The sequence below is a fragment of the Phaseolus vulgaris genome, chromosome 3 (assembly GCF_051622355.1).
Source record: "Phaseolus vulgaris cultivar YP4 chromosome 3, ASM5162235v1, whole genome shotgun sequence".
Lineage (NCBI taxonomy): Eukaryota > Viridiplantae > Streptophyta > Magnoliopsida > Fabales > Fabaceae > Phaseolus > Phaseolus vulgaris.
Window position 1 is genome coordinate 21,460,959 of NC_143500.1, and position 26,387 is coordinate 21,487,345.

Here is a 26,387-nt window from a genome sequence, read left to right on the forward strand (position 1 = left end):
CGCATTTGTAAAAAATGCGGTGGCATTTTTGTAATTAAATTGATTTACAAATGCGGTCTTACCATAGAACCGCATTTGTAAATCAATTTTACCCTAAAAATTGAAGCGCGCCACTAGTTTTCACTTTCACTTTCGTCTTCTCCGCTCTTCATTTCAACGTTCTGTTTCAGCTCTCCCTTTGCATTGTAAGTTTCAGCTCTCTCCGCTTCAACGTTTGTTTTCGTTTTCGTTTTTGTCATTGTCATTATTCACTTCCTTGGCATTGTCATTTCGTTTCCTCTAACTCGTTTTTGTCATATAGGTGGTTACTGTTCTATCGGGTTCGCCAGTTTTTTCTGCTCCGCCACTGCCACTGTCATAGTCGAAAACTTCCGCCACCGCCTGCGCCTTCGTCTTCGTCTTCGTCCTCGTCTTCGTCTTGTGCCTCTGCCACTCCGATCACCATCAACCTAAAGGTTGGTGTTGTATTTAATTTATATTTAATATTTTGAATTTATATTTAATATTTTTAATTTATATTTAATATTTTGAATTGTTATTTTTCTGTATTATAATATATATTTAATTAATAACTAATACAACTTGGAATTTATAACTAATAACTAATAATTTATATATTTGTGTGTATTTTGAATTTTTGTATTATATAATTTCTATTTTCTTAAATTTATATTATATATTTAGTTAGTTGTTAATTACATTTTAATAAAAGTTTTATGTTATGTTAGTTATTGTTACTTTTAGAATAGAAATATCGTGTTTGGATTGAGTCCGGGGGTGTTCGACCCTCGGCAAATGTGTGAGATTGAATAGAATACTAATTATTAGAAAATCCTAACTATATTCCAGAATATATAATGGATCGAAGTTGGATTAATGTTGTTCGTATAAGTGATGAGTACGAAAGGGGAGTAGAGGAATTTATACAATTTGCGCAGCGTAACGCGATTATTAGTGGTCATGATGGAGCAAAGATCAGGTGTCCGTGCGTTAACTGCTTGAATGGAAGGATACTGGATGTGAATATCATGAGGGAACACCTGCTGTGTGATGGGTTTCTTCGATCTTATACAACTTGGACATGGCATGGTGAATTATTAAATTTACCACGTGTTTCCGTAACTGAGGAATATGTGGGTTCTACCATGGATGAAGCAGTACACGATGATGGAGATGATGATCGATTGGAGGACATGATTCGTGATGTGGGAGCTGAGTGTTTTGCAAAAGCGCATGGATATGAAAGTATGTCAAAAGATGCAGAAACTCCTTTGTATCCTGAATCAACTAACTTCACACGGTTGTCGGCGGTGTTAAGATTGATGAATTTGAAGGCAATAAACGGATGGACTGATAAAAGCTTCACGGAATTGCTCCAGCTGTTGAAGGATATGCTTCCAGAGGGAAATAGTCTACCTAATCGTAATTACGAGGCCAAAAAGATTCTTTGTCCAATGGGTATGGAGTACAAAAAGATACATGCATGTCCTAATGATTGTATATTATACCGGAAAGATTTTGAATTGTTGAAAAGTTGTCTGAGGTGTGGGTTATCACGTTATAAGTTGAAACAAAAAGATGATGATTCTATTGATGACATGGAAAAGCATGGACCCCCAATGAAGGTTATGTGGTATCTTCCCATCATTCCAAGGATGAAGCGTTTGTTTGCAAACCCAGACGATGCTAAGAATCTTAGATGGCACGCAGATGAGAGGAAATGCGATGGCATGTACCGACATCCAACTGATTCTATTCAATGGAAGAATTTGATGATGACTTTCCAGAATTTGGTAAAGAATCAAGAAATATCCGACTTGGTTTAGCTACAGACAGAATGAATCCGTTTGGTAATATGAGTAAAAATCACAGTTCATGGCCTGTATTACTAGTTATTTACAACTTACCTCCTGGATTGTGCATGAAGCGAAAATACATGATGTTGTCTATGATGATATCCGGTCCGAAACAACCAGGGAATGATATTGATGTTTATCTAAGTCCCCTAATTGAAGATTTGAAGTTAATGTGGGACCAGGGTGTCGAAGTATTTGACGGATTTGCTAATGAAACTTTCAAGCTTCATGCCATGTTATTTTGCACCATCAATGACTTTCCGGCATATGGTAACTTATCAGGTTATAGTGTTAAGGGTCACAAAGCGTGTCCAATATGCGAAGAAGACACTGCTTCTCAACAATTGAAACATGGAAGGAAAACAATATATCTTCGGCATCGGAGGTTTCTTAGAAGTCATCATCCTTACCGGAGGTTGAAAAAAGCCTTTAATGGACACCAAGAGGGTAGTGGTCCACCAACTCCATTAACCTGTGTTGAGGTTTACCAAAAGGTAAATAACATAGACCACACCTTCGGTAAGTCCAAAAAAAAGTCATCTGTGACAAATATTTGGAAGAAGAAATCAATCTTCTTTGATCTTCCGTACTGGTCGAGGTTAGAAGTCAGACATTGTATATATGTAATGCATGTTGAGAAGAATGTGTGTGATAGCTTAATTGGTACACTTCTTAACATTAACGGGAAGACGAAGGATGGTCTAAATGCTCGTTTAGATTTGATTGAGATGAACATACGTGGCGAGTTGGCACCCATAGAAATGGGTAAGCGTACATATTTGCCCCCAGCCTGTTACACAATTTCAAAAGATGAAAAAATTAGTTTTTGTCAATGTCTAAAGGGTGTGAAAGTGCCACAAGGACATTCCTCAAAATGTGAAGAGCCTAGTGTCAATGCAAGATTTGAAGTTAATTGGGTTGAAGTCTCATGATTGTCACATCTTGATGCAACAGTTGTTGCCGGTAGCTATCCGTGGGATCTTACCAAAAAATGTTAGACACACCATAACCCGTTTGTGCTCATTTTTCTCTTCCATCTGTTGTAAAGTCATTGATCCCTCAAAACTAGATGAACTTCAAAATGAAATTGTTGTTATCTTGTGTGAATTGGAAATGTTTTTTCCTCCGTCTTTTTTTGACATCATGGTTCATCTAGTGGTGCATCTGGTAAGAGAGGTTAGATTGTGTGGACCAGTGTACTTAAGATGGATGTATCCTGTTGAGCGGTATATGAAAATTTTGAAAGGTTATGTGAAAAATCATTATCGTCCAGAGGCTTCAATGATTGAAAGGTACATAGCTGAAGAAAGTATTGAATTTTGTTCAGAGTACATGACAAAAGCAAATCCAATAGGTGTTCCAGCTAATTCATGGCACCACAGGCGTTCTACAACTAAATGTTTACGTGGTGTGAATATTGTAAGCAAATCTCGATCAGAAGTCTTGCAAGCACATTTGTACATATTGAATAACACAAATGAAGTTGTACCTTACATAGAAGCTCATAAAGCCATTGTGAAGGCAAATAACCCAAGACAAGCAGAGAAATGGGTCTTGATGGAACATAATAGAACTTTCATGCCTTGGTTTAAAGATGAGGTGTTCAAGGATTCAACGGCATCAGAGACCTTGACTTGGTTGGCTGCTGGATTGAAGTTTGATGTCATCTCATGTACAACGTACGAAGTGAATAATTGTATATTTTACACGAAGTCCATGGATGAAAAGAGTACAGTTCAAAATTCTGGTGTTACTCTTGAAGCCGAGTCAATGCAGTTTTCGACTTCGAAAGATACAAATCCAGTACTTGGATCAATGGCATACTATGGGTTTATAGAAGAGATATGGGAGATTGACTACACTAAGTTTTCCGTTCCAGTTTTCAAGTGTAAATGGGTTGACAATAAAAGTGGGGTTAAAATTGATGAATCAGGATTCACACTAGTGGACTTTCGAAAGATAGGGTATCGAGATGAGCCATTTATAATGGTTCAACAAGCATCTCAGGTTTTCTATGTGAAAGATCCTACGTCAGAACATTGGTATGTCGTTTTACACGGGAAAAAACAAGGGGAAGCCATAGATGATATTGAATATGGCGAAACTCGTTCATTCACACCAATGATAACTAATAAAGATGACGATGTACTTGATGATGTACATGCAACCCGTAAAGACCACAGTGAAGGAATTTACATATAAACATTCAACCCACATGCAACATGTAAATAAACATTTAGAATTTTTTGTATTATTTTTATATGATTTTAATTCGATTCACATTAACTAATGTTTGTTACCTAATTTTTTTAACAGAGACATGGATGACGACCAGACTCCAAACAAACCTCGATCTGGACGAGGCAATAGAGGACCTACTAGATTGAAGCGTCTTGCATTGAGACGTGCTGCTGGTGAGAAGACACATGTTGACATTGACGTCAACACTGGAGTGGCTTTTGGTCCTAAGGCAGATGAGTTTATGAGCTATCTTGGAGTTGTTTCTCGTGAGAGGCTCTCCATTTTGATTAATTCATGGGATGAGGTTTCAGAGGTTGATCGGAACATGCTATGGGAGGATGTTATGGTAAGCTTTACATTATTATTGTTATCATATAATGCTTTTTAATATTGATTAATTAATTTTAATTTGATGATGTTATTTTCCAGGCAAACTTTGACATTCCTGATGTGGAACCGCTTCGATCAAAGATATTATCCAATATCGCACTTAAATTTCGTACCTTTAAGTCAAGACCGACTTCGAGATACATTTTTGGCGACCTTAAAGACGAAAATCCATGTTTAAAGTACCAACATATTGATGAAGAGACATGGCGTCTTTTTAGAGAAAGCCGTGAAAATGAGGCTTGGATGGTAAGTGAAGTAACTTTTTTGTTTATATAACATTAATAAGTTTATCTTATTTACTTCAGTTTGTTTATTTCAATTATGACAGGATCGTCGGAAGAAAGCTCAAGAGATAGCTTTGAAGAATCTTACCCCGCACGTTATGTCTCGTTCGGGGTATAGAAAATTTGAGCAAACACTGATGGTGGAAAAGGAGAAATCTCAACAGGGGACGTTGTCTGAGAATGTGGAAACAGGGGTCACTTCTCCTCCATCACCACCTTTTCGCCATGTAAAATGGAAGAGGGCCCGAATTAAGAAGTCGGGTGCACCAAGTTCTGAGCAATCCGGGGTTATAATCGAAAAAATTGTTAAGTTATTTTTGTTATTTTCAATTTTTTTAAAGCATTAATTATATTAATGATTGAAAATATGGTTTTTGTGTACTCTTGCAGGATTCCTTCGAATCCGACGGTAAATTTGTTGCTGAAGGTCGTCACGATATCCTGGTTGAAGCAATTGGACGACCTGAACACTCTGGTCGTGTTCGTGCCGCTGGACAAGGGGTCGGAATTAAACTTTATTTTGGAGTTTCAGAACGACAACCATCCTCCTCCTCCAAGAAGGAAACTCAAATGAAGAGTAAGTTACGTGAAGAAATAATGGAGGAGATGAGAAAGGAGACTGATTTGATGTGGCTGGAGATGAAAAAGGAGAATGATAGAATGCGACAAGAGTTTCTATCACAACAAGTTTGTGCTGAGCCGATTGAACCCCTTGTTAGTCCCACTCCCAAGAGCACAAAGGGGAGTTGTGCGGCTCCTCCAACATCAGGGGATGATATCAATGGGCAGACAGAGGATTGTGAGCTACTGGTAGTGGGCGGCAAACTTCCTCGGGTGGTGGCACTTGGAAAAGTCTATAAAAACGCCACCACCTTACATAACGTTCCTCTCTCCCCTGATGTGGCGAAGGTAACAGTTGAAAAAGTACGATTTCCTGATGCTCGTGTTCCACTACCTTCAGATGAGGTAACCACTGTGGCCGATGCATTTCAGACATTCGTTGCCTGGCCCAGAGAGCTCATTCGATCTATGCCCGAACCTCATGTAATAATTTCGTTTCATTATATTATTTTTTATTTATATTTATATATTACATATAATTTAATACAAATGTTGTTTATCTTGTAGAAACCTTTTCAGCCACCAAGTCCGAAAAAGAAGGGTGAGGTTCCAGTTGACGATCCTATGGCTTCCCTACGTCTCATTGCTAGTCAGATTGGCAATGATCCTTTTCCAGTTTCGTGGGATAATACATTTGTTCAAATCAACACTGAACTGCCACTGATGATTTACAACACAGATTTATCAGAATTTATATCTGGGAAACAGGAGCTCAATATAAGTATAATTCAATTTTTTATGATGTAAGTATCTTTACCTATTATTCAATTTACTTTATGTTAAATTATTATTGATTATGCTTTAACTAAAAACTTGTAGGTTTTTGCATAGAGTCTGTATCACTGAGGGGAAGGAAAATATGTATGGATTCTTAGATCCTGCATATACTAATCCCGTTGGACCAAACTCAACTGAGACTCAAGCATACATCACTAACATCCTGGAAAAAGAGGGAAAACAAATTTATTTATGCCCTTATATTAATGAGTAAGTTTAATTATATGTCATCAATTATTATTATTTCATGTTTTAAATATTTACTAACTCTTTTCAATGATCATATAGGCATCATTGGCAGTTACTTGTCTTATCAACCATTGATAAGACTGCTGTGTGGTTTTGTTCCCTACACAAGAAGATGCCCACAAAATTTAAGGATATCATTGATACGTAAGTATAGTATAAACTTAACTTTGTATGTTACTAATTAACCATCTACTAACGAGGTTTTTTGTATTAACCAGTTCATGGCGTGGATATAACATCCTAAAAGGTCGATCCAGTTCAAATAATTTGAACTACATAAGAGTAAAGGTTTGTAATTTTTTTCTTTCTCTATTATCATTGTTTATCAATATACTAACATATTACTTTTTATTGAATTATAGTGTAATAAACAACCAGGAAGCTATGAGTGTGGCTATTACATTATGCAATGGATGATTACCATTATAAGACTAGGTGTTAAAACTGGTTGGAAAGAGGTATATGTTAAATCATTTTTATAATTCTTGAACATATATATATATATATATATATATATATATATATATATATATATATATATATATATCTAGAAACTAATTTATGTCAACTTTGCAATGCAGTTATTCATAGAAGAAACACCAATGAGTGAGGAAGGCATTTCATATGTTAGAGATTCTTGGTCCACATATTTCATTAATTTTTATAACTCTAGCATAGGTAAACAATAGTGGTTTTATTATATGTAATTTGATCACTTGTAAATGTACATTTTGATGATTTCAATTGATCACTACATTTCTGTATTTGTCTGGCTGGGTTTGATCATTATGCAGGTTATATAAATATATGGTTTCTGCACAAAACAGAGTGTATTTTAAAAAAAAAATCACTATTTACAAATGCGGTCTTGGTAAATGACCGCATTTGTAAATAGTGATTTATGAATGCGGTTTTTACCAAGACCGCATTCATAAATCCTAAACCCCAAACCCACTCCCTAATTCAGAATAATATACAAATGCGGTTACCTGAAATGACCGCATTTGTAAATGTGATTTATGAATGCGGTCATAGGACCGCATTTGTAAATTCCAGATTTACGAATGCGTGCTGATCAAATGCGGTTCTATGACCGCATTTGTAAATTGAAAATAGCCGCATTTGTTTTACATATCTGCACTAGTGGATGGCTTTTTAAAGACAGTTCTAGTGAGAACCATCATTATAAGTGTATTTTTTTTTAAAAATGTTTTATTATTATATACCTCCTCTAATCCTGCATAAAATATCAAATGTGTGAATCAGTTGTGTAACTGCTTGACTCATTCAACCGGTTAAATCGTGGTTTCAACCGGTTAAATGTGTGTTTTCATAACAGTTTTTTGAAAACTTGTTTTAACTGATTTAGTTGTTCAAATTTGCCTTAAACGGCTGTTTTTCAAAGGCTATAAATAAGGTTTTCATTCAAATCAAAGTATACAACAAATAAAACAAGTATTGATTCATATTTGAGAAAGATATTTGCTTTTTGAAAATGTTTTCAAAAAGAGCAAGAGTGCTTTCAAGCTTTGTTGTGGCGTAAGTGTTGATTATAGGATCTCTGGTTCTGTTTTGAGGTGTGAAGTTTTGCAAAGGAGGTGAGTAGGCTTTGTGGGATTCAAAGTCACCTATTTGTGGTGTGTGATTGTAATTTGTGTTGATTACTAGTGGAAACTCATAGGTTTGTCTGAGAACTGGATGTAGCTCAGGGATTGAGTGAACCAGTATAAACCTTATGTGTAAATCTCTCTTTCTCTCAAACTCTCTAACTGTTTGATATTTTCACTGCTATAAACAACCGATTAAAATGCATTTTTAACCGGTTAAAATTCTTATATCTGTTTCTTTTGGATTGTTTGATTGCCTTCCTGAAGTGCTTATCTGAGTTGTTTGTTAAAGATTCATTCTAGACCAAGTATTTGCGAAAATCTTTGATAAAACAATTCACCCCCCCCCCTCTTGTTTAAGCTATCAATTCTTACAATTGACATCAAGAGTTAGGTTCTTGAAAATTACTCAAATCCTTGTTTTTGTCTTTTTAAAAAAATCTTTTTGATGGCTGACAAAATGCCTTTTGGGGAATGTGCTTCTTTGAATAAACCACCTCTGTTTTGTAGTCAAAATTACCCAATTTGGTGTATAAGAATGAAGTTCTTTATTCAATCATTAGATAAGGACATTTGGAGTGTTATTTCAAATAGTGCCTACATGTCTATGCCTGAAATAAATTATGCATCATCTAAAGAACATCTTGACTGTATAGCAAAGAATATAATTGTCTCTGCTCTAGATTTTGATGAATTGCTCAAGATTTCAGAATGTATCTCAGCTAAGGAAATGTGGGATACACATAAGAAATATCACAAGAATCCAAGGAGTGCCTTGATGGACAAAGAAGAATCTTCTGTTGATTCATTCTCTTCATAAACCAAGATGGAAGTTTGCCTAATGGGCAAAGAAGAATCTGGATCAAACCAAGTAAGTACATATTCTTCCAACAATTGTAAAAATTATTTTCAACTTCTTAATGTTTTTCAAGAAACTCATGAAGAAGCTAAAAGATTAGCCCTTTTAAATAACCGATTGAAAAGTGAAAACAACAAGTTGAAAAAGAAAATCACAATTCTGGAATATGATTTGAATCATTCAAATGCTTATTTCAAAAATCTTGAACTGATTTATCAAAACTCATCTTGCAAATGTGATTCAAATCAATCGATTAAAAAGTTGAAACACCGGTTGTTTGTTGTTTCTACTGCATGAAAAATGGTCACTCTGTTAGGTTCTGTAAAATCAGGAAGTTTTTTGTTCCTAAAGGTATTCTGAAATGGGTTCCTAAGGCTCCTTGGAAACACATTAACACTCATGGACTCAAATTTGTAAGGGGACCAGATCTAGCAACCTGATTTTGAATTTTGTAGGGATTCTTGGAGAGAAAACAGCACCTATGGTATCTTCATAGTGGATGTTCCAAGCATATGACTGGAGATGCATCCAAGTTCATCAGTATTTCTCTCAAACAAGATGGGCATGTAACCTATGGTGACAACAATAAGGGAAAGATACTTGGAAAAGGGACCATAGGAAATGAAAGTAGCTTGCTCATTCATGATGTGCTTTATGTTGAAGGTTTGAAGCATAGTTTGCTGAGTATTAGTCAACTCTGTGCAAAGGATATCAAGTCACCTTTAGAACAAATTCGTGTGAGATTCGATTACCAAATTCAAAAGATATTATGCTCATTGGTAAGAGGTCTAACAACATCTATTTGTTTTACATATCTAGCTTTACATCAATAGGTTGTCTTCTATCAAAACATGAGGAATCATGGCTTTGGCATAGAAGAATTGCCCACATTCATATGAATCATTTAAATAAACTTGTTTCAAATGAACTTATTCATGAGTTACCCAAACTCAAGTTTTAAAAGGAACATGTGTGTGAAGCATGTCAAAAGGGGAAACAAACTAGAAAATCCTTTAATTTGAAAATTTGTGTTTCAACTTCAAAACCCTTTGAGCTTTTGCACATGGAACTTTTTGGTCCTTCTAGGACTATGAGCCTTGGAGGAAATCTGTATGCTCTTATGGTTGTAGATGACTTTTCCAGGTTTACTTAGACTTTTTTCCTACACTCAAAGAAAGAAGCATATCCAGAATTCAAAAAGCTAGCTTAGAGACTGCATAACACATGTTGCAACAACATAGGAGCTATCTGAACTAATCATGGAGGGGAATTTCAAAATGAGAAGTTCATCAGCTTTTGCAACAAGCTAGGAATCTTCCACAACTTCTTTGCACCAAGAACACCTCAACAAAATGGAGTGGTGGAGAGGAAGAATAGATCTCTAGAAGAGCTTGCAAAGACTATTTTGAATGATTCTGCCCTACCTAAGTGTTTCTGGGCTGATGTTGTTAGTACTGCTTGCTACGTGATGAACCGTGTGCTAATCAGACCTATCTTGAAGAAAACTGTGTATGAGATACTGAATGGAAGGAAGCCAAACATAGGTCATCTAAAGGTCTTTGGATGTAAGTGCTACATTCTGAATAATGGCAAAGAAAGCTTGGGTAAGTTTGATGTTAAATCAGACAAAGGTATCTTTCTTGGTTACTCTTTATCTAGCCATGCTTATAGGGTCTATAATAAAAAGCTTATGACTGTTGAGGAATCTATACATGTTGTCTTTGATGAAACTAACAAGTGTGAACAAGGTTTAGCAAAGATCAACACAGAAGAAGATGAACAGAACATCTTCCTAAAGAATCTTGACAACAACACAGAAATTCAACCGGATGATTCTGCGAAACATCCGATTGAAAATCTGCAGCAGGATGATCTACCAAAGGAGTGGAAAATCCCAAGAGACCTATTTATTGATAACATCATTGGCCAGATCAACAAGGGTGTATCCACAAGAAGGAGTATAGCAAACTACTGCAATCTTACAACTTTTGTTTCCAAGGTTGAACGAAAATCAATCTGTGATGCACTCAAGGATGAGCATTGGACAACAACAATGCATGAGGAGCTCAATCAGTTTGTGAGAAACGATGTGTGGTCCCTTGTCCTTAAAACAGCCCAGATGAATGTAATAGGTACAAAATGGGTTTTCGAGAACAAATCGAATGACTCAGGCATCATCACAAGGAACAAAGTCAGGCTCGTAGCCAAAGAGTACAACAAAGCTGAAGGAATTGACTATGATGAAACCTTCGCACCAGTAGCAAGGTTAGAAGTGATAAGACTTTTATTAGCTTTTGCTTGCATGAGTGGTTTCAAATTATTTCATATGGACGTGAAAAGTGCATTTCTCAATGGAATCGTGAATGAAGAGATCTATGTTTCACAACCACCTAGGTTTGAAGATGACAAGCACCTTAATTATGTATACAAGCTAAAGAAAGCCTTGTATGGCCTCAAGCAAGCTCCACGACAATGGTATGAGAGCCTAAGTCACTTTCTTCTATCTCATCAATATGAAAGAGGAAAGGTTGATAAAACTTTGTTCATTAAGAAAGCTGATTTTGATGTTATTCTAGTACAAATATATGTGGATGATATTATATTTGACTCTTTTTGTGAGGATTTTGTCCAAGCTATGTAGGGAGAGTTCGAAATGTCAATGATGGGAGAACTTTCTTTCTTCCTTGGACTGCAAGTTAAGCAAGCCAAAGAAGGTATCTTTGTATGTCAATCCAAGTACTGCAATGACATACTCAAGAAGTTCTAGATGGAAGCCTGTAAAGCTGCAGCAACGCCTATGTCAAGAAACTGCTACTTAGGTGCTGATGAAGCTGGACCAGAGGTTGATCAAACCAAGTACAGGGGATTAATAGGTTCTGTTCTATACCTAACTACAAGCAGACCAGATATTATGTTTGTTGCCTGCCTCTGTGCGAGATTCCAATCTTGTCCTAAGGAATCACATCTCAAAGCCGCAAAGAGGATCCTGAAGTATCTGAAAGGCACAATATCCATGGGTTTATGGTATCCCTCACATTCACCTATTTAGTAAGATATTCTGATTCTAATTTTGCAAGTTGCAAATTAGACAGAAAAAGTACGAGTGAAACATGTCACCTACTTGGATTGAGCCTCATTTTGTGGCACAGTAAAAAGCAAACATGTGTAGCTTTATCAACAACTGAAGCTGAATATATCGTTGTTGGGAATTGTTGTGCACGGATCTTGTGAATCAAACAACAACTTGAAGACTTTGGACTAAAGGTGAACAAAGTTTCGTTGCTATGTGACAACATGGTTGCCATAAATCTGACGAAAAATCAAGTTCAACACTCAAGGACAAAGCATATTGAAATAAGGCATCACTTCATCCGTGATCATATCAACAATGGAGATTGTGAAATCAAGTTTGCCTCAACAGAAAGTCAGCTTGCTGACGTCTTCATTAAGCCCTTATCAAAGGACAAGTTCTATTCTCTAAAAATTGAATTGGGAAATTGATATGCATGTCTTATCTTAAACTATTTTTTAACCTTTACATTTTGTCTATTTGATTAGACAAATAGGGGGAGAAGTTGGTTTGTGTTGGTTCTATAATGTTCTTAATAACTATCTTTATTACTACTTAGAACATTGTTGTTATGAACTGCTTTAATTGGTTTTAAATTTGAGTTTTGTTAAAATGTTAAAACTCAGTTTTAAAAAATTTCAACCGGTTATTCCTGCGAAATAGCTGATTGTTTATCTATTATGCATCTGTGTAAGTGTGTTGGCTTCTCATCTGATTTGGTTGATGTTCCTTCTGGAAATCACCTAGTGAGAACTAGTTTCTGGTGCTTATGTGTTTTAGATTAGATTACCCAGTGTTTGCTTAATGAATGCAGGATTCAACAGATTCTAAACAAAGAACATTCCTAAAAGCATCCGAAGGATTTGTCTCCATCAAATAGGGGGAGATTGTTGAAGATGAGAGCTTTGATGTATCAAATCCACATGAAGCCTAAAGTTGTGCTGCTTTCTGGGTTTGGGTTTAGATTAAGTTGTTTAGAATCTTTGTTAAGATCAGTCCATGAAGCCTACACAAAGCTTGATTAAATATTTTTGAAGAAACTAAGTGTTTTTCCAAGAAAAGGGAAAACAACTGGTTGATTTGTCGAAATAATCGGTTGTTTGTCACTTAGCTGGCTGAAAGTTTTGAAACTGCTTTTTGAATCAGTTGCGTAACTGCTTGACTCATTCAGCCGGTTAAATTGTGGTTTCAACCGGTTAAATGTGTGTTTTCATAACAGTTTTTTGAAAACTTGTTTTAACTGATTCAGTTGTTCAAATATGCCTTAAATGGTTGTTTTTCAAAGGCTATAACTAAGGTTTTCTTCAAATCAAAGCATACAACAAATACAAAAAGTATTGATTCATATTTGAGAAAGAGATTTTCTTTTTGAAAGTGTTTTCAAAAAGAACAAGAGTGCTTTCAAGCTTTGGTGTGGTGACAAATGTTGATCATAGGATCTCTGGTTCTATAATTCCAGGTGTTTTCTATCCTTGCTTAGTGTCTTGTAATTGTGCTTCTTTTACATACTGTTTGTGTTTGAAATCGTGTAAACACAAAGGTTGTTCTGTCTTGAGGTGTGAAGTTTTGCAAAGGAGGTAAGTAGCTTTGTGGGATTCAAAGTCACCTCTTTGTGGTGTGTGATTGTAATTTGTGTTGATTACTAGTGGAAACTCAAAGGTTTGTCTGAGAACTGGATGTAGCTCAGGGATTGAGTGAACCAGTATAAACCTTGTGTGTAAATCTCTCTTTCTCTCAAACTCTCTAACTATTTGATATTTTCGCTGCTTTAAACAACCGATTAAAACGTAATTTTAACCGGTTAAAATTCTGATATCTATTTCTTTTGGATTGTTTGATTGCCTTCCTGAAGTGCTTATCTGAGTTGTTTGTTAAAGATTCATTCTAGACCAAGTATTTGTGAAAATCTTTGATAAAACAATTCACCCCCCCTCTTGTTTAAGCCATCAATTCTTACAATTACCTTTGTTAATTTTATTTTTGAAAAAAATAAAATCTTATATGCCTCCTAACCATTTTGTAGGTTATATATTTTGACCTAGGGACATGTTCTATTATTTAGGGGATAGATCTAGCAAATGAAGCAAGACTATAGATAAAGATTTTAACAAAAAGCTGGATGACTTCTTATGAAGAGAGGATTGAGCAAAAATATGGTTTTATCTTTCTAATTCTCTTTTCTTTTCAGTTATTTGAATTTTATTTTCTATTTAGCTCTTATTTTATTTATTTTATTTTATTCGGTTATTTTTTATGTTTATTTGCTTATTTGTTTAGTTTTTTTAGTTTTAGGTCTTGAATTATCTTTCTTGGATAAATTTCAGTTTTAATTTGTTTGTGTTTTTAGTTTATTTTTCTCAAATAAAAAAAACTAGAATATTAATTTTGAATTGTGGAAAAAAGAATTTGTGTTTAAATATTAAATAGTGAGATGAATTAGACATAGGTTAGAAAAAAAAATATGATTGAATACCTATTCAAATATAATTGAAATTGTGATACATGAAAATTTAACAGGATGATTGATTAAGACAGAGAATGATAAAACAAAAAGGAATGAGACCAATTAAACCAAGTGAGTGTGTGAACCTTAAACAACTTTGAGAGTTTTACTGATGAATTGAATTGACAGGTGTGGTTGCTTAATTTTTATTTTTTGTTATATCATAAAAGAGCATGAAGATGATTGAGACATTTGTTTGTGTTAGTTAGGAAACCAGGGTCAAATAGTCAACCTTTATCTTATTAGAATTCCATTTATTTTATATATCCCCTTTGCGCCAAGAATTTTTTTTATTATTCCACCTTAATATTTGATGATATATTTTCTTACTTTTATCATGTTTAAGGAATGAGAACATAGATGCAATACATATAGAAAAGGAAATGGTTGGTTCTGATTGTGAAAGCTAAAAAAATAGTTAAAAATAGGAAGAATCTTTTTCCTATTAATGAAAAAAAAGAAAAAGAAGAAAGAAATAGAAAAAGAAAAAGAAAAGAAAAAAATTCATAATGAAAATCATGAAAAGTTAGAAAGAAAATGAGGAAAAAGGTGACATCAAAAGAAAATGGTGATTAGATAACATATATGTTCTCTATAATTGAATTGTATGTATGTTCTTCTTCTTTAAAATGTGCATTTTGTTATCTAAGAGAAAACAATATTTTTTTAAGCCCAACCTCATAACAACCCTGGAAAAGACCTCAAGATTCATGTTTCGAATATGTTTGTGATTTGAAGATGAAATTAAAAGCAACTTTGATTTGTTATGATTCAGTGAAAATAGAGAGAAACACTTACCTGTGAGCATATGAGAATAAATTCCTTGATAGATTGTCATTTATTTGTTTTGTTTTGATCTTGGAAGTTGATTGTGTTTATATTTTTCTATATTTGAATTTGGAAGCATCAATTTCTAATTTAATCTGTTGTTTAATAAATTAAGCTGTTTTGATATTTAAGTTCTAATATATTCATTTACTTTTCTTGAGGACAAGCAAGATTCTAAGTTAGGGAGAGTGATAAGTGTCTAATTTAAGTAATATTTCATATTAAAATATATGCACTTATGAGTATTAATTGCTAAAATAAATATAAAATAATTCCTAATTTATGAATTTATACCTTTTATATATTTTATGATCTTTATTTGAATAAGAACATTTTATTCCCAAATTTGGTGTTAATTTCAGGTTTTTAGGGAAGAATGGAGATGACTGGGCTTAAGAAGAATAATATACGCTAAAAGAAGAAAGGTGGAAGGCTCAGAATGCATAAGTGCACAAAAGAGTCTATTAGCGCGACACAGAAAGCAACCTAACACTAGAAAATTAGGTTAAATAGGGGGCTAGAGGTTCAACCCTAGTGTGCCAGATTGAGAGGAAAACACCATAGAGTGAATTGTAACCCAATTGAGAGAATGGAAGGTGCTAGAAGTATGTGTGGCTAACTCTACCCTTTGGGATTTGGAGTAATCTGCTCGAACTCTTATGTATTGAGGTGATATCTTATATTAAAATAAACAATTTTTTATTGATTACTGGTATTGTTGTTTTACTTCTAACTTTCGGTGACAAATTGAGAATCTTAAATCTGACCAAGAGGTATTTTTAGGGTTCGGACCTAAACGGTAATACTTAACATATTTGAGTGCTAGAGATAGACTTGAAGTGTTAATTGTCATTAACGTCTGAGTGTGATTCTAAGTTGTTTGTATAAGTATGCGAGAGATCGATATTTAGGAAACATTCTTAAGTATTTATATGCGAGAGATCGATATAAATGAATTTTCTACGGGCATCAATTTCAATCAAAGAACTTAATATTGGCATGATAATCAAAATACATAGGAGTGAGGAAGATGAAACCTAATTCCCATTTTTCCAATTAAAGCAATTACTCTTTGATTTGTTTTCTTGTTAATTCTTGCCATCATAACAATCCTCAAACCAACTTTTATTATTCTGTTTTTATATTTAGCTAATCTTTTACTTGAATATTCAACTGTTCCTTGTGGGATCGATATTCGTCCTTAGGGACAAATTATTACTTCTAACAACGCGGTGCACTTGTCGTAGAAAGTCATCAACTGTGTGGAAATTTAAAGCATTTTATAATCTAAATACGACTCATGGAGAAAATGGAATGCTAATGAAAATGACAAATATAAATCATGGTGGTGGAAAGATCTTAGAACTTTGTGGCAAGGTTGTGTGGAGTGGTTTGATGACAATGTTACATAGAGGGTAGAATAAGGTGAGAAAATAGTTTTCTGGGAAGATAGGTAGTGTCAGAAGTAATAAATTGTCCCAAGGAACAGTTAAATTCTCAGGTACAATATTTACCAAATATAAGACAAATGTAAAAGTTTGTTGGTAAGGTTGTTTGTATGGTGAATTTACAAGAAATTAAATAAAACAAATTAAAATATTTGTATGAGTCAATTGGAAAAATTGGGATTAAGGTTCATCCTTCTCACTCGTTTGTACTTTTTTAAAAGAATATAATATTCAATCTTAATTGATATACATATAAAAATCATTCATATCAATTTCTGACATACAAAAATATTAAGAGAGTCTCCTAAATACCGATTCCTTGGATATTTATGAAAACTCCTTATCATTACGAACATATGTTATAAAGCGATTAACATTTCAAATCTATTCCTAGCATTCAAATATGTTAAACATTATAATTTAGGTCAGATGCTTATAAGTACTTTCCAGTCAAATCTAAGGTTCAAAATCATGAATAGTTCAAGTTTTGAGAATAAAATCATAATACCAATCATCAATTAAGAACTAAATATTATAGATAAATATCACCTCAATACATAAGAGTTTGAACAAATTACTCCCAATTCCAAAGGGAAGAATTAGTCACTCATGTTGGCCATTACAATCATGAAAAACAAGAAAAGAAGATCTAGGATGTTTCTCCTTGACGACTACCTCCTCTAGGGTTTTCTATCTCGCTTTATTCTCCCAATGATGTCTAGGGTTATGTCTCACACCTTCTATTTAACATAGTTGGACTTGGGCTATGTGACATCTCGCTCAAGCGAGTTATTACTTGCTTAAGCGAGTTTGACGAGAAAAAGCTCAATTTCACTGGCGAGTCTTGGGCAAATTCCTCTAGAGTGATCTTGCTTACCCGATCTTGGGCGAGTTTTGATCGAGTTTCCAATGTTCCAACTTTTCCTTTTTATCTTGTCCATTCTCATTTAGCCCTTTCATCTTCGTTTTTCTTAGAATTTTAAAATTAACACAAAAAAGTATAAAAAAAAAGGTTTAAATTCTTAAATTAGGGGTTGAATTATAGCTATTTTATCAATAAAAGTTCATAAGTGTCTATCTTTGAATATAAAATATTACTGAAATATGACAATTATCAAATACGTGTAACACATGGACAATGGTAAGTGTTGTGCAACACTTCCAACCTAAGTTACACTTTCAACAATTTAGTATCTTCTTTCTAAGCGAGAGGTTAGGAGTAAGATTTGGAGAAGGATATGGATAGTTTTTTTTTTTTTTTTTGTATTTGGGAGCATAAAGATGCAATTATCTTTAAAATTGCATGACTAGACATAGAAGAGGTGTTCATGATTGTGAAAGATTATGCCAAGAATATTCCAAATCAATTGGAGGAAATGCAAATTTACATATATTACAAATAGTAGTTTATGAGAGTTGTTAGGTCCTCTGTTTGGTTCAAATATACGCTCATAGTAGTATAGAGGGTATATAATAATGCAGATTTTGTACTTAAGATACTTTAAGGTACTGAATGTGTTAATTTTTTATCTTTTTTAAAATAGTTGAAGTATCACTTAAATACCTCAATTAATTTTATTATATAGAGGGTATATAATAATGCAGATTTTGTACTTAAGATACCTTAAAGGTACTGAATGTGTTAATTTTTTTTTTTAAAATAGTTGAGGTATCACTTAAATACCTCAATTAATTTTATTGGTTTTTCACCGATAAATAAAAGATTTTCAATACAATTAAAAATATGGACATGATTACATTGTACTTATAGCAAATTAGTATTGTTAAATTTTGATTGGTGTCTTTGTACAATAATATGTGTGCAAATGATATGCACAACATACAGAAAAGGGATAGGTTAGTATAACCTGAAAATCTATAGAAACTAGAAACTTGGTACATGATAGGGTAGGAAGGCATATTGTTATAACTAGGTATAAAATCACGAAATGGGTAAGCCATGATTAAGTTTGTTTCAAAAAAATTGGATGCAGTAATTAGTTTCTTTATATTGATAACTAGGTTCATGCTAAATAGCCTAGAGGTTTCCTATAATGAGGCAAATAGCTAGATGTGCATAAGCAAGCTAAACCAGGGTTAATAGGCAACCAATATGTAAACATGTTGCAATTTATATTTAAAGTTCAATTACTTGGCTGAGATTGTTAACCAAGATATTTAGGTAGCACCACTTAGGTTTGCTTGAACCTGGAATAGTCTAATAGATGCAGTTTTTATAATGACTAATTTAAAATTGAAGTAGGTAGTAACTAAAATCTTAATACTATTTTATATTTTATTATTAATATAAACTACTTTAGATATCAATAATTGTTTAACTTATAAAATAGTATTTAACTTAATCAATATAATAACTATTTATTTTTTATTTTTAAAATTAGTTATTATTTAATATTTTTTATAGTAAAGAAAATTGTACTATAAAATCTCAGGTGATGTAGGATAATTTTGTATAAATCATCTTGTAGATACATCTTGCTTATTTGTATATGAATTAAAACACTTTTGCACTTCCTATTTATTTTATTCTTTTATTGATCCAAACAAATAATAATTAAGTAGTACTTCTAATAGCCGAGAAAAATAGTCTTAGATTAAAAGTGGTACGATTAAAATGACAATTGAATATTTTATTATTAAAGTGAAAAGAGTATATAAATAGAAATTCAGTTATCCAGGTTTTATTTTAAAAGAACTATCATCTCTCTAAACACTCCTTTTTCCTTTCCTCTGTCTTCTCTCTAAGATTTTGACCTCCTCGTTCATCAGTTTGGCGATCGGAGTCCGCCATTAGACTCCTGGTAAATGAATACTACAAGACTGTCCGATCAGAATATCTGATAAAGTAAGTTCATTTTTGCTCTTCTCTTTTAGTCAAATTTTAAACTTGTTAGGGTTGTCTCAATTTAGGTTTTTGCATGTAACTATTTTAATTTTAGGATTAGTCTCTATTAGCTCATAGTCCTAGTGATATAGTTAGATTTTTTTATCAGGACTTTGTAGTGCAGTTTAAGCTACATTTGAGCTTTTGGTGGGTTTGAAGCTCTAAGTGAGCATCTGCTCAAGTTCAAGTAAGGGAAAGTAGTTTTAAATTTTCAATAGAACCCTAGGCTAGAAGATTTGGATGTGAGGGTGACGTGGTCACCAGTCTCAAATTTTCTGGCAAGATTCCTTCCTATTAGGTATATTAGAATTTGATTGAGATTAGAATGTGAAATTGTAGATATGGTAGATGTTATAGAATTATATTGTTTTTTATTTGAATAAGTAAATGAATGTATTCAAATAGTTTGATGAATCATTTAAAGGATAATATGGATCTTCTTGGGCAATGGAAATGGAGACTTGGTAGTGAAAATCAGGACTTTGGAAACAGGTACTCTGGAATCTAAATATGGTTCTTGGAGAGGGTTAGACGATACTGTTGTATCAAATACTGAATCTTGGTGGTGGAGAGATATAAAGAAGGTGTGCGGAGGAAACTCAAATTCTTGGTTTGATAATCACAGAAGGTGGAAGGTCGGTGCAGGGAGTAATATCTTGTTTTGGTCAGATTATTGGATAGGGAATGATACTTTGAAAAAAAGATATCCCAGAATTTTTTCAAACTCAGTGCTTAAGGAGGGTTCTATAGATAAATATGGGATATGGCATGAAAATCAGTGGATATGGAAAATAAAATGGAGAAAAGAGTGGTTTCTATGGGAAACTGAAATTATAAATGAATTTATGGATGAATTGAAGACTATCAAAATAGATGTTTGTAGAAATGATGAATGGATATGGGTAGGTGATACCTCAAATTCTTTTACTGTTAGCTCTGCTTATAAAATTCTTTGCCACCAAAATATTTTGCAGCCACATTCATTCTCTGCATTCAATTTTGATTCTTTTTAGAGATTAAAAGCTATTCCATCAGCACATTACTTTGTCTGGCGTGTTTTAATTGATAAAATTGCAACATATGATAACTTAATACATAGAGGAATTCAGACTGGAGGGGGGATGTGTGTGTGGGTCCGAGCTTGAAACAGTAAATCATCTTTTTTTCACATGTAAAGTGACTTCTAAAGTGTGGTATATGTCTGATACTTGGGCTGGTAGAGCTTTTGTACATTGTGATAATGTTATTCAACATTTTGAACAAATAGGTTTTACGGGTCTAAACCACTTGGGAAATTGTGTTTGGAAATGTATGTGGATTTCTATTATTTGGGCAATATGGAACCATAGGAATAGGATAATTTTCAATAATGCAGTGGTGGATCCGGTTGAAGTTTTTGCTTTGGCCCAAATAAAGGTGTGGGCATGGGTTAGTTATAAATTTCCAAAGTCAAATTTTTCTTATTCTGATTGGTGTATTAATGTATATGAATGTTTAAAATCACTATATTGATGATTAATGCCTTTCCTCTACTTTTGGCTGGACTATCGGTTTGCATGAGAGGAATCTCTTGGGGTATAATTATAGTCATAATGGACAATGGATGCTTGGAAACTGCAGTGGATAGCAAGGAGACAAAGTCCTTCTTTTGAGCTGATACGCTTATATTCTGGATTAGGACTAAGGGTTGGATTCCTTGATAGATAATCTGATGTATGTATAGACATCCTAATGTTTTTAAAGAGGTGTAAGATCATTAGAATTATATCTGCAGAACATGGCTATGTTTAGGTACTTTATCTGTAAACCTCTTTCTCTAGCATAGGAAATTTCTGTACATGGGTTGGAGTACCCCGAGTACTTCTATTTATTAAATTTTTATTGCTGATTAAAAAAAAGGATAATGTTGTTGAGTATTGGTTGTTTGATTTTGATTTAGAGATATTGAATATATGGTATTATAGATTTATAGAATAGCTATATTAGAGTAATTATCCAACTTTAGCAAAGAATTTATTACTTTGGTTTAGTATATTTGATAATATAACAATTTGAATGGAAATATCCGGGTGAAAATGTGAAATAGACTAGATTTTTACAAACTTTTTTCTACATATCTCACTCACGTGGGAAGTTTCTCACTTGAATGAAAATATGAGGTACTCTCGGGTCCATTTTCACTCAAACGAGATGAGATCTCATTCAAGTAAAAATGGGAAAATTCTAAGGTGCTACCGGGTTCAATCTCGTTCAAATAATAATTTTTTCGCTCAAGCTAACCTTTTTTAAAAAAAAACTTAAATTGAAATTTTATACTTACTTTTAAAAGGTTGGTTTATTTCTATTTTATAGTTTTTACTTATAACTTATGTTAAATTTTATTTTATGTATATTTAATTGAAAAATCATTTAATTAGATATTTATGTGATTATGAATTATTGTGTCTTTTGAAATTGTGAACTTTGTTATGATTAAATTGTGTGATTTTGGTTATTGTGAAATTTTGAATATGAATTTTAAATCACGACATAGTATTTTTAGAAAAGAAAATATCGTGTTAAGATTGTTAGGATGTGCATTGACTAGGGATTCGTCTAGAAAGAAATATCCTGAATCTCCTAAGATTATGGGATCATATAGATGAAATTATTCAGGTGGTTAGAATCGAAGGAGGTTCATATGAATGGGTAAGTTGTTTGAAAGATAACTAACATGGCCTATTATATGAGTTAACCATGTCATACTAGGAGAGATGACATTGAGATTATTTGTACACATAGTTGTGTGGATTTTATAGTGAGATAGTATGACAAGTGCAGATCTCTGAGTCTAAGTCAATGCACAAGTCTTCCGGAAGTAAAGTCAAATGTTTGAGTATGTTGGTCAGTAGAAATCTGACATGAGTAATGTGAATAATGAATTATGATAGACACTTGATGGATTTTGAGAAAATGTATGAGAGTGGATGACTTTATGTTTGTTAATTAAAATTCAAATTATATAGCAAAAAAATTTATAGCTAGCTTATCCTATTTTTGTTGTGTTTTGTTTTCTTTATTTTTGATGATCATGTATTTTACACGATAGCATATGAGACTGCAAATTAAAAAGCTATATATATATATATATATTTGTTTTTATTAATTTGTTGATGTTTGTAAATATTATTTTTCCTATGAAAAGAGATGTATTTTGAACTACTATATTGATGATATAAGTGTATAGTAAATATTTATGTTGAAAATTCACGCATATTATAATATTAGATGTGGAAAAAATTATAGAAATGTTACGGTACTCTCATAAAATCATCTCCTTAATCAATCTCCCTCTCTCAACACTAGGTTAAGAAAACATTTCACGTTGGTTAAATGAGAATATCTCTAATTGAATTTCTTTCATTTAAGCAGGCACTTAACGTACTTAAATGAATTGTATTTTTCCCATTTAATTAAAACAAGACTACTTATAAAATAAAATAGATCATTCTGAATTTTTTTCTTTGGTCCAACTAAAGGTCTGCATTTTTTCCGGTTGGACTGATGTCTAGACCCGTTGGCGTGTCTGTTTATGATTAAAAACCCTTGACTTTACAGGCTTTTAGTTTGAGTAAAACGCTTGTGTGGTGTTATTAAGTTTCTCTATTTAGTAGCTTTAGTTTAGTTGAAATAACCGGTTGCTTCCGCTTTGATCTGTGTTAAAGCACCCTTGAAATAGTTCATTTTTTATTTTTTTCTGATAAAAAAAAAAAGAAATACACCAAAATATTTAACAATTTAGCTTTCCTGTAAACACTTAAAGGTTGTATTTATTTAATTAACTTTTTAAAACAAAATCCAGAATCATAAAATTTGTATTGGTCAAGTTTATAAATTTAATCTAAAATATTTTTACGTGTTAACATGAAAGTTAAAAGACCATGGGAAATGGGAGAAAGAGTATGGAAGAAATATGAGAATAAGAAAAAATATATATAAGAAAAAGTAAGATAAACGAAATATAAGAATAGGATAGGAAAAGTGTTGTAGCCGACTTAACTTAAATCAGGCCAATAATAGCACATGGATTTGGATGTTCTTATATTTTACATTTGAGACAAAGTACTCCTTTATGGTCGGTGATTGCCAAACCCATATCTTATAATTAATTCTCCTTCTTCCTCACACTCCTCTATACTACATACGTACGCAATCACAATGCAGCATAGTTAATGGGAAACAAATTAGTAGATTTTGGTAATTAAGTGTCATATAAATTATGCAAAAGTTATAATAAGTTTAAAATTATTGAGGTAATGAACTGAGATATAAGTTTGCAAAAGTGGGTGTGTATGAGAAAAGCAGAAGAGTGTCCTATGTAAAGTTTTGTCAGTATGTGACGATAGAGGTTCAACTGTGTCTTCACATAGATACAGTACAAAAGTGATAGTGACACTATGGAGTGTGTTGGTTGATTCCATTCCATGAGTCACATGTCGACGCATGCAAGGGGGACGACCGCCAAAATGGTCCAAACCACGAGCTTCTTGAGGGTTTATTTGTGTAGTGTGACCATTTAATGAGCTAGGCACCCACAATTACCCAAATCAGACCCTTCAATATGCTTGCATGGTCCCATTTTCTTCTAATCTAATACTCTTCTTCTTACTCTTTTCCAGAATACAAAACCAAATATTTGTGTCATTATTAGCACTCAATTGCATCATCCTCATACCTCTCTTTTTTTCTAATTCTTTCACAGGATATTTTAGCAGATAACGAGGTCTCACCCCGTTATGCCTTTCACACTCAAATCAAAGCCTCACTCTTTTTCATCTGCAATTTCGAATCACTGCATGCAATTGTTGTTTCCTATAAACCACCTTTTCTTTTTGCTTTACCATAAACTCCTCACATTCACTTTTTGCATGATTTCTAATCACTAGCTACCTATGACAAATGCTATTAACGTTTTTTCATAACATTATCTTTAATATTTACTGACGTGTCAAAAGAAACAGTCTCACTAAACAGAAGTTTCTTGGTTTATAGCGTAAAAAACAACAGCCAAAACACAAACCCCAAAATCAACCTGTTATAAATGGCATTCTTTTCTGGTTTTCATTATTAAAATATATAAATGAAAATTGATGTTTATTTTAGTACGTAGTAATTATTTTTTCACAGATCTTTAATTATGATTTTAAACAGTAATAAAATATAGTGTTTTATGTTTTTTAAAAGTCTAATTTTGTCTCATATAAAGAAACATTTTTAAGAACTTCACTTTTAACTGTGAAGATCAGACATGAATACTCTCTCTGTACGTGTGTGTAATATATAAGATATTTGTGTGGTTGATGAAACAAGTTTCCTTAATTGACTGCTTAATCATTGCTCACATTCACAACGCGTATATAGGGTCGGGGAAAATATCCCACTAACCCTCTGTACTTTTCACATTTCATTTCCCAATGTGCATTGAAACCTGGTTGTCAATTGAAATCTGTTGTATCATATATATGACTAAGTGCTAATAATATTATATTGTGTTTAAGGAGCGACTTAAATGAGTAGAAGAAGTGAAAAATCTAGAAAATGATTTGGAAAACATAAAATGAGGAAGTAATGAGAAGGAGAATTTGACGTCTAATAATTTTTTATTCCATCAGAATGAAATGAGTTTTGAATCTTTGAAGGAGGTCATCCATCTAATTAATATCTGGTCGGTCCATATTGAAAATGATATTCGTAAGCGACTTCCAGAAATTTGTAGCAGAGTTAAATTTTGAAGTTATGTATTGAGAGAATTATTAATTGAATAGTTGGGTAGAAACTGCGTCATATCTTTCTTGTTTAACCACATCATCACATAACTCTGACATATGACAATCCACCAAAAATAGGTACCCAGATATTTTTTGCAGTGCCTTCTGCTTCAAATCTCCACAATCTCATCTCACTATGTAACCACAACAACATTTTGAGATGTACAAATTATATAAGGCGGTTTGTCATTTTGTTGGCAAAATTCTTTTGTTTTTGTTGTTAGGGCTTTCAAGAAGACCACGACTCATACAAAAAGACAGAGTTGTACTATATTTAGTCGGTCACCTCCTCAAAACCTTTCTCAATACTAACCATCTCTTTTCGGATACTTTTCTCAATTCTCTCTTTTTTCAAACACTTTTATACAAAATATATTTTTAAGGATTACAACTACAATTAAGAAATTTTAATACCGCTAAATACTTTTATTTTAAATTAATATTAATATATTATACATCTATTTATAACATTTATGTTACTATAAAAAATTGATCGTTAAAATTTAAAATTAATTATTAGATTGATTTGAGACTGAAATAACGATTAAATACATGTGATAGTAAAAATTTAAGTAAAAAAATTATTTAGCTATCACTTTTTCATTAGTTGTAAAACTGAAATAAAAGAGAGAGTTTGACTATCCCAATTTTAAGAAATAAATTTAACAAAACAAAAAACTAATAAAAATTCGGTGTTCAGTTAATATTAAGTTTAGTATTATTATAATTAATATTATTACTAATATTAACTAATTATAATAATAATTATAATCATAATAATAAAATAGTTATAATTCTATCGTTAATTTGATCCTTAACTAAAATCAAATCAAATCAATTGTTAATTTTTAATTATTTAACTATAAAATTAAATTGATTATTAATTTATAATAATTTATATATATTTAATGACAAAAACTAAATCACTCGTTAATTTATAAA

General features: G+C 32.7%; 2 long non-coding RNA genes across 2 annotated transcripts; both read left to right on the forward strand.

The window, feature by feature from the left end:
- The first annotated feature begins 6,053 nt into the window (after positions 1-6,053).
- On the forward strand, positions 6,054-6,485 carry LOC150028737 (uncharacterized). Its single transcript, XR_016519244.1, has 3 exons — positions 6,054-6,135; positions 6,212-6,379; positions 6,458-6,485. It is a non-coding gene; the product is annotated as an uncharacterized LOC150028737 (long non-coding RNA).
- A 13-nt stretch (positions 6,486-6,498) lies between these two features.
- LOC150028738 (uncharacterized) lies at positions 6,499-6,876 on the forward strand. The gene is made up of 3 exons (XR_016519245.1): positions 6,499-6,562; positions 6,637-6,706; positions 6,781-6,876. It is a non-coding gene; the product is annotated as an uncharacterized LOC150028738 (long non-coding RNA).
- Positions 6,877-26,387: the final 19,511 nt, after the last annotated feature.